General features: G+C 34.1%; 1 long non-coding RNA gene across 1 annotated transcript; it reads right to left on the bottom strand.

The window, feature by feature from the left end:
- Positions 1-596: 596 nt before the first annotated feature.
- LOC145726770 (uncharacterized) lies at positions 597-1155 on the bottom strand. Its single transcript, XR_014177666.1, has 3 exons — positions 1081-1155; positions 820-1002; positions 597-756 (listed from the first exon to the last, which is right to left on the bottom strand). It is a non-coding gene; the product is annotated as an uncharacterized LOC145726770 (long non-coding RNA).
- Positions 1156-11784: the final 10629 nt, after the last annotated feature.

Here is an 11784-nt window from a genome sequence, read left to right as displayed (position 1 = left end):
AGAAGAAATAAAAACTTAATTTAGGGTTGTCTAAGTTTATTAATTAGTGTTGTTATTGCGAGACCTTCGTAGAATTTAAGATTTTTCTTCACCAAACTGGAAAACTTGCAACATTTGGTGGTAAACAAAGGCGGAAAGTTCCAATCAAACTTTGGCTTTGGAACAACAACCACATTCAATTTAAATTATCTGGAAAGAACATCACAGATAGGTGCATTCAAACGAGTCATTAACAGCCCAATACCAACTTTTCAAGAATTATTCCATAAAATTTGCAAGAAAGGAAAGGCAATGTGTGTATCCTGGGGACTATTAAATCCTAAAGCAGTGTTTTAACTTATAACAGAATTGTTGGTGTTTTAAGAACTTGCTTCTTGGTTTTGTGATATAGATTGCTGATTTATTTCCTTTTGTAAATTTACCCAGCATTAAATACATATCAATTTGGTTTTGTTGTGTGGTTTATTAAACGTTTTTTCAATATCAGTTCAATTTATTGTAAGAGCAGGTAGGTAACCTCAGTTAAAGAAATTATCTAATTTTATGATTGTTTATGAAGAAAACTAGACTTCTTAGATAAAAAAGAAACTTGAGTGTACTTTTTAAAGATTTTATTTGTATATTTCATAGTGTGTAAATAATACAATTAAAATAGTAATTTAACCTACTATCTGATGGAAAAGTATTTAACAGTAGCACCATCTGTTTCTAGCCTTATAGTCAGAGAAGATACGGCAAAATTTATAAGGGCTAATTCTGCAAAATAATGGCATTTGATCAAATTTATGTATTAAGTAACTTGTATCTTTCTAATATTACCTGAAACTTATTAGAAATTTGTTTTTTCAACACTCTGCATATGGATTTTGACAACACCATTATAACCATAGCTTCAAACACCTTTTGTTTATAGTCTTTTAGAGCAATTGATAATGGGACTTTTTAAATTTGGACCCTTTCAAAGCATGATAAGCAAACTCCAGATTAGGCAAATAAAGGTACCTGAAACATAAGCTATTTAGTATTAGCAGCTCATTAATACCTCTACCAGAGTCCTTTTTATAGTATTAGGTAAATCACCTTGTCAGCTTCTGCTAAATACACCTTTACTCTATATCCATGTTTCTTTGAGAACCACTGGCTTGAATAAACTTGTAAAAACTCTTCTTGGGAGTAAGTAAATTGTACAACTCACCGGTTGACCTTAAAAAATTAAAATAAAACAGATTTTTTGACGTTTTTATAGGGGGTACCACATAATTTTTTTGAAAAATTATTGCATTTTGAAAATCATCTTCAACTGCCTTTATTAGTTCAGGATAATGGTAGATAAGTGAGGTAAACTGTAATTTGTCAAAATGTAATTTTTTATGGGTGTATGGTATTGTAAAATTAGTTTTTATTGAATTATTTCGCCATTTATGAAGCAAATCATAAATTGTCATACATCACTGTAAAAATTTTATATTATGTCGCCCATAAGAAAAAAGAAAGTTGATGATGACTGCCCACGTATGAAACGTCGGTCGTCAAATACGAAACCGTCATCGTATAGCTGATCAAAAGAGTCAATAAAAATGTTTTTTCAGTTTTGGGATATCTCTTCAAATAAGGTTGGAAATAAATAGAATCAAAAAATCAAAATTTTATTTTTTTTCGAAAATATGTCAATTCAAATAAATGAGTTGTAAATATTACGGTAATTAGAAGTTACTAATTGAGAAAGTGAATTTTAACATTGAATTTACCATGAAAGAAATTTGTCTTAGGGAGGCAAACTTTTGGCGCCCTCTAGCGACCAAAATGTGCCAGCTGCAAATGTCAGTTCAACGTCATTTCAAAGCTCATTTCATTGGCTACATACTAGTTATTGGCTAATTAGAGCCTCAGAAACCTGATTTTGTGGTCAATCGATACTAGTTCTGATGTTACCTTGAAAATAACAGAATTTAAGCAGTTTTTTAAATTTTTTTTAGGGCGTACTGCGTTATAACGGCCTTTACCACCTTTTGTCATTGTAAGTTAACTTTCCACTACTCTTAGCTACAAATATCCAGGAAAACAAAATTAAAACCAAGTTTCAAAAAATAATAAAATTTGCTCAATCAAGAAATTCTTCTTTTTTGTTTTTTCATAACCAATCGAAGCAGTTCTCGGAGAATAACGCACGCACGTGTTCTGCGCAATTTTGCAAACAGTGCAAATATCTGAAAAAAGTCAACTACCGAGGATATGTTAGATAAAGAAGAAAGGTTTATGGTTGAACAAAACATGCTTTTGATTTTCGATTTTCTTGGTTGATTTACTGTTGCTGTGCCAGAATATATCTTTATTTAGAAATATCAAATTTCATAATTTTTAAGAAATTTGGTTATGAGTCATAGTAATCATAAAAAAACCTTTGGATTCTTGATTATACAACGGCACTACGTGGTGGTAAACCTTTAGCAGGTTAAAAGTTAAAACAAAAAACACAGAAATCAAGTTGATCGCATCATGAACTGTGGTCTGGATGATGTAAGGATGACCTTGCTAAACATCAACTAGTTCTTCTTGCAATGCAAAAAATCGAGTGGTGGTTATGCCCTCACACAAAGCAAGTACAAAAGGTCTGTTGTGTATCCTTGAAGAGACGCCGCACAGGCGCCAGGCGCCATTTTATCCGCATAATAACATCCTAAACGCTTTAATTACCGAAAAAGTTGTCGCAAAAAGGGGCCGCACGAAGATGCAGATAAGGACTTAAACGTCGGTGGTTCCACGTATCGGCGGACGCTTTTTGCCGTTTCGTTTCAGTACCGTCTGTGGCTCGTTTGAGGTTTCTTCACGGGTTGTTGCAAAATATAACGGGGAACTGTGAACCGGAGGCCTGCTGCCACTCTGTCATCTTTGAACTGGGGCTCTAATCACATTTTTGAGCAGTAAATTCTACTTCTTTTAACGGAAATAAGTCCACTGTTTATACCAAGTCTACGAGTTGTTTGATGTTTTTTGTTTTAATTGCAAATATACATTGAAAACAATCAGAAGATGTTTTAGGATTCTCTAAATACTCCTGTTCGGAATTATTACTGTTCAGGATTTCAGCTTGAATTTTCGGTGAAAATACCTAAAAGAGATGGTAAATAGTAAATTTCTAAAAACGAACAAGAAATTAGCAGCAAATCAGATAACGTTTTTATTCGAAAGTCATTGTAATTACGGAAATTTTTAAGAGATCAAAATAAAAATAAAATTCAGATACTTCACGAGTTACCTACGTGAAGGCTATCTGTTACTATACATATTTAAACGAAAAAGTCAATAAACAGAACTATATTATTTATAGAACTGTTAGAATTAAGATCCTTATACCGGATGGTTTATTAGCTTGAGAAACCAATATACCTAAACAACCCATATAGTATAACATTTATTTTCAACGAGGATCTATATTATACAGCTCTCCATTTTAGGAACATACTCACCAGACCAGAAAAGTGTTACGTGATGTAATTGAATATTTTTAAATGATTTTCTTCCTGTATATTGGTTTCTCTTACTCATTTTGAACATTTTAGTTTAGAGTGTGATTTTTTTTAGTGCATTCTATTGAACATTCACAGTCTAACCTTAAATTATGCTTAAACCAGGTGATGCATACGGACATTAGTTGCGCACAGATATCACGTGGTTTTTGGAGGATAATTTAGTTCGGCAGTCACGTGACCAATGTCAAAATAACTGTCATAAATCTCAAAAACACCTTTTGTACTACAAGGAAACTTCTAAATCCTATTTTTGCAACTTTTGAGTACAGTTTGACAGTATAACAGTCAGGAACAAAATTGCTTGTTAAGCCCACTTTAAGCGAGAAAATTACTGTTTTAAGCAAATTTTTGGAATCTCCATAAAATTTTCTATCCAATAACCCGAAAAACACTACAAAATTTGGTACAGTCAGTGAGAAAAGCGGTGTCAAAGTTTGAACTGCCAAAAACACAGTTTGAAAAGACAGTCAGGGACGAAATCGCCTGTAAAACCCACTTGGAGTGAGAAAGTGACTGTTTTAAGCACATTTTTGGAATCTTCATTATATTTCCCATCCAATAATCCGAAAAACACTACAAAATTTAGTACAGTCAGAGAGAAGTGGTGTCAACATTTGAACTGACAGAAACACAGTTTGAAAGGACAGTCAGGGACAAAATCGCCTGTAAAACCCACTTAAAGTGAGAAAACGACTCTTATAAGCACATTTTTGGAATCCTCATTATATTACCCATTCAGTAACCCGAAAAACACTACGAAGTTTGGTACAGTCAGTTAGAAAAGTGGTGCCAAAATTTGAACTGCTAGAAACACAGTTTGAAAGGACAGTCAGGGACAAAATGGCTGTAAAACCCACTTGGAGTGAGAAAACGACTGTCATAAGCACATTTTTCGAATCCTCATTATACTTCCCATTCAGTAACCTGAAAAACACCTCAAAATTTAGTAAAGTCAGCGAGAAAAGTGGTGTCAAAGTTTGAACTGCCAGAAACACAGTTTGAAAGGACAGTCAGGGACAAAATCGCCTGTAAAACCCACCTGGAATGAGAAAACGACTATTATAGGCACATTTTTGGAATCCTCATTATATTACCCATTCAGTAACCCGAAAAACACTACAAAATTTAGTATAGTCAGTAAGAAAACCGGTGTCAAAGTTTGAAAGGACAATCAGGGACAAAATCGTCTGGAGAACCCACTTGGAGTGAGAAAATGACTGTTTTAAGCACATTTTTGGTATCCTCATTATATTTCCCATCCAATAACCCGAAAAACACTAAAAAAATTTGGTACAGCCAGTGAGAAATGCGGTGTCAAAATTTGAACTGCCAGAAACACAGTTTGAAAGGACAGTCAGGGACAAAATCGCCTGTAAAACCCACTTGGAGTGAGAAAACGACTGTTATAAGCATATTTTTGGAATCATTATATTTCCCATTCAGTAACCCTAAAAACACTACAAAATTTAGTATAGCCAGTAAGAAAACCGGTGTCAAAGTTTGAAAGGACAATCAGGGACAAAATCGTCTGGAGAACCCACTTGGAGTGAGAAAATGACTGTTATAAGCACATTTTTGAAATCCTCATTATATCTATCATCCAATAACCCGAAAAACACTTCAAAATTTGGTATAGTCAGTGAGAAAAGTGGTGTCAAAATTTGAACTGCCAGAAACATAGTGTGAAAGGACAGTCAGGGGCAAAATTGCATGTAAAACCCACTTGGAGTGAGAAAATGGCTGTTTTAAGCACATTTTTGGAATCCTCATTAAATTTCCCATCCAATAACCTGAAAAACACTACAAAATTTTGCACAGTCAGTAAGAAAAGCGGTGTCAAAATTTGAATTGCCAAAAATACAGTTCTGAAGAACAGTCAGGGACAAAATCGCCTGTAAAACCCACTTGGAGTGAGAAAATTACTGTTTTAAGCACATTTTTTAGAATCTTCAGTAAATTTCCCTTCCAAAAACCCGAGAAACACTACAAAATTTGGTATAGTCAGGGAGAAAAGCGGTGTCAAAGTTTGAACTGCCAGAAACACAGTTTGAATGGACAGTCAAGGACAAAATTGCCTGTAAAACCCACTTGGAGTGAGAAAATGACTATTTCTAGCACATTTCTGGGAATCCTCATTATATTTCCCATCCAATAACCCGAAGAACACTACAAAATATGGAACACAGCGAGAAAAGTGGTGTCAAAGTTTGAACTGCCAGAAACACAGTTTGCAAGGACAGTCAGGGACAAAATCGCCTGTAAAACCCACTTGTAGTAAGAAAATTACTGTTTTAAGCACATTTTTGGAATCCTCATTAAATTTCCTATCCAATAACCTGAAAAACACTACAAAATTAGGTACAGTCAGTAAGAAAAGCGGTGTCAAAGATTGAACTGCCAGAAATAAAGTTTTGAAGAACAGTCAGGGACAAAATCGCCTGTAAAACCCACTTGGAGTGAGAAAATTACTGTTTTAAGCACATTTTTAGAATCTTCAGTACATTTCCCTTCCAAAAACCCGAAAAACACTACAAAATTTGGTATAGTCAGGGAGAAAAGCGGTGTCAAAGTTTGAACTGCCAGAAACACAGTTTGAAAAGACAGTCAGGGACAAAATCGCCTGTAAAACCCACTTGGAGTGAGAAAACGACTGTTATAAGCACATTTATGGAATCCTCATTATATTTTCCATCCAATAACCCGAAAAACACTACAAAAATTGGTATAGCCAGGGAATAAGCGGTGTCAAAGTTTGAACTGCCAGAAACACAGTTTGAAAGGACAGTCAGGGACAAAATCGCCTGTAAAACTCACTTGGAGTGAGAAAATGACTGTTTTTCGCACATTTTTGTCGAATCCTCATTAAAATTCTATCCAATCATCTGAAAAAATACTACAAAATTTGTTACAGGGAGAAAAACTGTGTCAAAATTGAAACTAACAATTTACCAGTAATTTACAGTTAAAGTTTTAAATCAACCTTAAGGTTTCAATAAAAGGTTAAATCAGACTAAATTAAGATGACGTCAGAATGAGTTTGTGTGTGATACCAGAAAAACCATTTCTTGCATACACATCAAGTTGGTCATTTCTATCTCAAAATCGAATAGAAAAACTATGACCAAATTTTGCAAACAATCAAAAAATTTGGTAAATCTTCTAGATTTAAAATGTCATATCTGCGCGAATAAACTGAACTACCATTCGACAAGACAACAAACAAGACCGTTAAAAAGGAAGTCAACAAGTTTTATTGTGGTATAATTTGCTTTGCAAACACTCACCTTAAATAACAGTGATAATGGAGTGGAGGTAAAAGTAAATTGGCATCGGTAGATAGGGCCCCTTGTTTGAGATAAGTACCTGAGGGCAAGGTAAAATATTTACCTGTCGTAAAAATTCCTACTGAAAGTAAACGCGAAAAGATTTTACAACCCAAAAGAATGCCAAGTAATATAACTGAAATATGGAAATAAATCCAGATTCAATTATCATGCGCATCGCAGATCTGCCAGTCGATTTAATACCCAGTCCTATTTCGGTAAAATACAACAAAGACCCTTAAAATCACAAATACCTACCTGTTACAAGACGTATTCAATCAGATAGAAACGTACGTATGCGAGTCCCAAAAAAGGTAAAAGATACCGTTTCAAATTGTTTTACACGGCCCGCCAAAGTGTCCATCGATACGTAAAATTTTAATCTTTGGTGTTTTTAAATCACTTTTTGGGTTCTTAAAGAAGATGATACATCCAGATATCTTTCTTCGGCTATCGGCACGATTTTTACGAACCACCGGCCACCAGAAAAATTGATTAGCATATGCGATGTGATGTGTGAACGTTTTCCTCTTGTTCGAACTCTTTTGGGGATTTAATTGTCGCCGACAGGTGGCAGAAACTCATCGAAAATTGTTTGGAATTAAAAATCAAACTCAACCATTTTCTGGGTATCGTTGGGTTTGTTCACCGTTTCAGAGAATTATATTGTAGCGTTACACTTTATTGCCAATTTACATATCTAGATTTGTTTTTAATTTCTACGCGAGTTTATTTGAGAACGAAATGGGCCTATCCCACATATCATAAATTTTTGTTTTAATGACTGGAATCGAAAGAATAGGATCAAAAAACTAATTTTTCATATTCTTGAAGAAAAAATTATGGTCGTAAATGTTCCTACATTAGTTTGAATTTGTCCATTAAATTTAAAAGATCTGTTTTGGCGTGCATGTGACGTACGTAATTCTGGGCGATTTTATTGGCTGTTGCACGCCATCTGTTTCACTTCTTGTCGCTGATTGGTTGATAGTGTAGTACGTCACCGACGGCGGGCGTTTTAAACATGAGATTAATGTAGTTTTTATCATCATTTTTTTTCTATTTAGACTTAATATTTTTGAAAACAAAAAAATACGGGTATAATATTTTCAATCCGTCTTTGTAGTTATGAAATAAAAAAAAATTGTGGGACAGGCCCATTGTGTCATCAACTTTAAAGTTTGAGAACTATTAGCTTTTGTTCTGTTATTCGTCAACTTTTTGATCCTTCTAAATTCAAAAACTTATGAAATTTACCAGTTTTGGAAACATTTAAACCTTGCTGAGATGAAATTAGTGAGTAATACTGAATTTCAATATTGGAACTATCCAATTCATTTTTTGTTATGTTAGACAAGTTTGATTTACCAAAAAAACAGGATCTACAAATTAAACATTACTCCTCTCACCCAATATTTTTCAAAAGCAAAGTATACAGGGTGTGTGTTGTGACAGGAAAACCGCATTTCCCAGCTAGATAGGAAAAAACCAGTATACATGTCTAGAGCTCTATTTTTGAAAAAAGATTAATGACAAAAACCGTATTTGAATATCTTGTTTTTCGAATTTCGCCCATTCTGAAAATTCTTCACAACTTTTTTGTTTTTTAAAATATCGAAGTGAAACAAAAACTTTTAAGGCACTTTTTCGATGTGATTCCAGTGGCGTGCTTAGCTTTGCTGTGTTGTCAGATCTTTTGACGAATAATAGTTTATATAGTGTGGACCAATTTACGATTAAATGAAACACTACACTAAAAAAGTGGAAAATAATTTTTGAAGACTTGAAGGCCTCTAGCGGCCCCACCAATAAATCAACCAACCAGTGTTGCCATATCGTTGGAAAGCCCATTTCATTGGCTATCAATAGACATATAAAAGTCTAAATCTATATAAAAAAATACACTATGTATTAAATAAGATAGTTATTCACGATTAAATGAAAGAGTGCACGAAAAGTTTTAAAAAACGTAAACTTGGCATTTGACAAAAATTGTCAAAATAGCCGCCCAAAATCACGTGACGCTTCATCAAAAAACGGTCAAAATGGCGGAATTGTGTATGCGTGTGTCACGTGACTTTGACAGACCAGAATAGTAACCAATTTTGGACAAAGCAAATCAAAATAGCCGAGAACAAAATCACGCTACCCTGGAAAAACTAGTTGCAATAAAACAATTAAAACATGTCAAATGGCGGAAATGTCACGTGATCATAAAAAAACTCATTAAAAGTCATAACATTGTCAAAACTAGGTTGAACATAAAGTTTTTTGATAGTTCTTAAAAAATATGAAGATAAATTAAATAATAGAAAACCCCTAAGTTCAGTTAAGCGTAACTCGGTTATTTGGAAAAATATGAAAAAAATGTAGAAAGGAAAAGTTGTAGAAAATTTCACCCTTTACTAGATTGCATTAAGGCACTTTTGCCCTAAAAGGCCTTCTCAGGGAGATATTACAGTGTTATACAGGGTGCCCGTTTTACGAGCCTCACCATGGGGATCTCGGTTATTTGAAGAGATACAAGGAAGTTTAAATTGGGGCAAAATTGAGCAACTAGGAGTCGGGTAAAATGCTTTAAAAATTTAAAAACTCTACTTCCGGAGATATCCGAAAAAACCGAAATTTTGGAAATTAGTTTCTATTTTTTTACTAATTTATTTGATAAAATAACTATAAACAAATAACACTTCACCATTGTCACTTTTCCTTTTTTACAACGAGGCATTATCATTTTTGATATTCGACGTTTCGTTTTTTAGTTACCATCATCAACTTTAATTTTTCTTATGAGCGCATGATGATAGTAACTAAAAGCCGAAACGTCGGAAATGAAATTTGATATTATCACGTTGTAGAGGAGGAAAAGTGACAATGATAAAGTGTTTTTTGTTTTCAGTTATCTTCTATAAAATAAATTAGTAAAAAATCAAAGACTAATTTCGAGAATTCGGATTCTCGAAATCTTCTTCTTTTTCGGATATCTCCGGAAGGAACTAAGAATTTTTAAATTTTTAAAGTGACATTTTACCTAACTCCTAATTGCTCAATTTTGCCCCAATTTAAACTTCCTTGTATGTCTTCAAATAACCGAGATCCCCATGGTAAGGCTCGTAAAACGGGCACCCTGTATATTTTTGAAAAGGTACTTTTTACCTTATTTTAAATCTGAGTGTCCCTTTTAAAAAAAAGTATGTTAAGTTCATATCTTAGAAACGATGTGTTCTTGAAAAGGACAGATTAAATATTTGGATTCTAATTGTCATATTTTCAAAATCATCCTGTAGCTAGGAAACGGGGGCAGCTGTGGAAGGTACGACTGCTCCATCGTTAACTTCACAAAAATCGAGCACAGATTTGGAAAAACTGCACTGATCTACCTTTGCTACTTTTGGAGATACCCCAAATACACGGTCTTTTGAATGTCGTCGTTGTTCAGAAATTTGTTATATTTTTAGAACAATTTTTGAACATTTTCTGGTCCTAACCTGCTGCCTACATTTAATTTGCTACTTAAACTAACGATATAAAGTGGATAACAAACATTTTTACGACAGAAAACAGACAGAAATCAGTTTTTCTGAACATTGTTAAGTTCGTTTTTGTTTTCAGAGTGCAAATATTTTGAAAAAGAGCCAAAAAGGTCCGAAACGTTAATACCGCCTAAAAATTGGGCTGTGACTTTTGAATTTTCATAAATAGCTTACCAAGACCAAAAACCTTTAATAACCCTAGACGATTATAGTCCTGTAAACGATCCTGTAATATTCAGCATAATTATTTAGTAATTGCCAGCAAATCGCAGGATCCTTCATTATAATACTGAACATTTTCTCTATTAATTTGTTTAACTATGATGAACTTAATCAATAAATCAGAATTTTGAGTTGCATCATGGAGTTGCTTTTAATCTGATTTGCCAAAAAAACATGCAATAATTTCTGACATTAATTAAAACTTGTGGATATGCAATGTTTTATCCGGTAATTACCGTGTTACGCGATTTTCTGCGACTAATGTGATCGGTGGGCAGGAAAAGCCCGTCCATTTCCACGCAGGGGAAAAATAAAGAAAACGAGCTGAACAAAGCACGACCAGCGGACTGCCGAATTCGGGACTTGTGTAATTTTCTAAAACGATTACCCCAGGCCGGAGAAAAACGTTTCTAGTGGTTGGACTGTATGAAAAATGTTGGTCAAAAACTGTGTTCCTGTGTGGTAAAAAAAATTAACTGGTACAGTCTTTACCTCCCACCCATATTTCAGACATGTTTCCCAGCTACTTTCTTAATAAACTTTGTTATTATGCAGTGCTTGGGGTGAAAAATGTAAAGGATTTTGGTCCACTGCAAAGAACCGTTCGGACTGGCAATAAAAGAAATCAGCCCCATTGTAAGTTGATACCCCCGAAACGCGTGTTCGGAGGAGAAACTACAAATGGATTTCGATGGATATTTCTCGTGTAGAAGGGACCTTATTATTTGCGCCCCCGTATTTATTTAACGTGATGGGACGGAATCGAACTTTGACGTTTTTACCGCTCTGTTTCGGCTTAAAAGCGTTAAAAGCTCGCCGAACTCGACTCGATTACGAAATTTCCATCTCCTGGCCGTTAATCTCACGCTGGAATTATTCGTGCTTTGTTTAAATAATTGTTTAGTAGGTTAACTGTGTCTACATAGAAACCGTTGCTGGACAAGATTTAGAGTGCATTTTAGGCAATGCATTGAGAATATATCTTTTGTTTTATTAGAGAATAGAAATATTATATCAAAAGTTTAGTATTTTTCAATAAGCAGTTATAGTATTTGGTAGTGTCTGAAAACAAGCTACGTCAGTTTTACTAAGAAAAGTATTGTGAATTTCCTTTTCATTAAATAAACCATAACCAGATTATTGATTTTTTATCGTTGCTAATATAAATTAGACACT

Source organism: Ips typographus, linkage group LG3 (assembly GCF_016097725.1).
Source record: "Ips typographus isolate SLU linkage group LG3, UJ_Ityp_2.0, whole genome shotgun sequence".
Lineage (NCBI taxonomy): Eukaryota > Metazoa > Arthropoda > Insecta > Coleoptera > Curculionidae > Ips > Ips typographus.
This window is presented reverse-complemented; position numbering and strand designations above follow the sequence as displayed.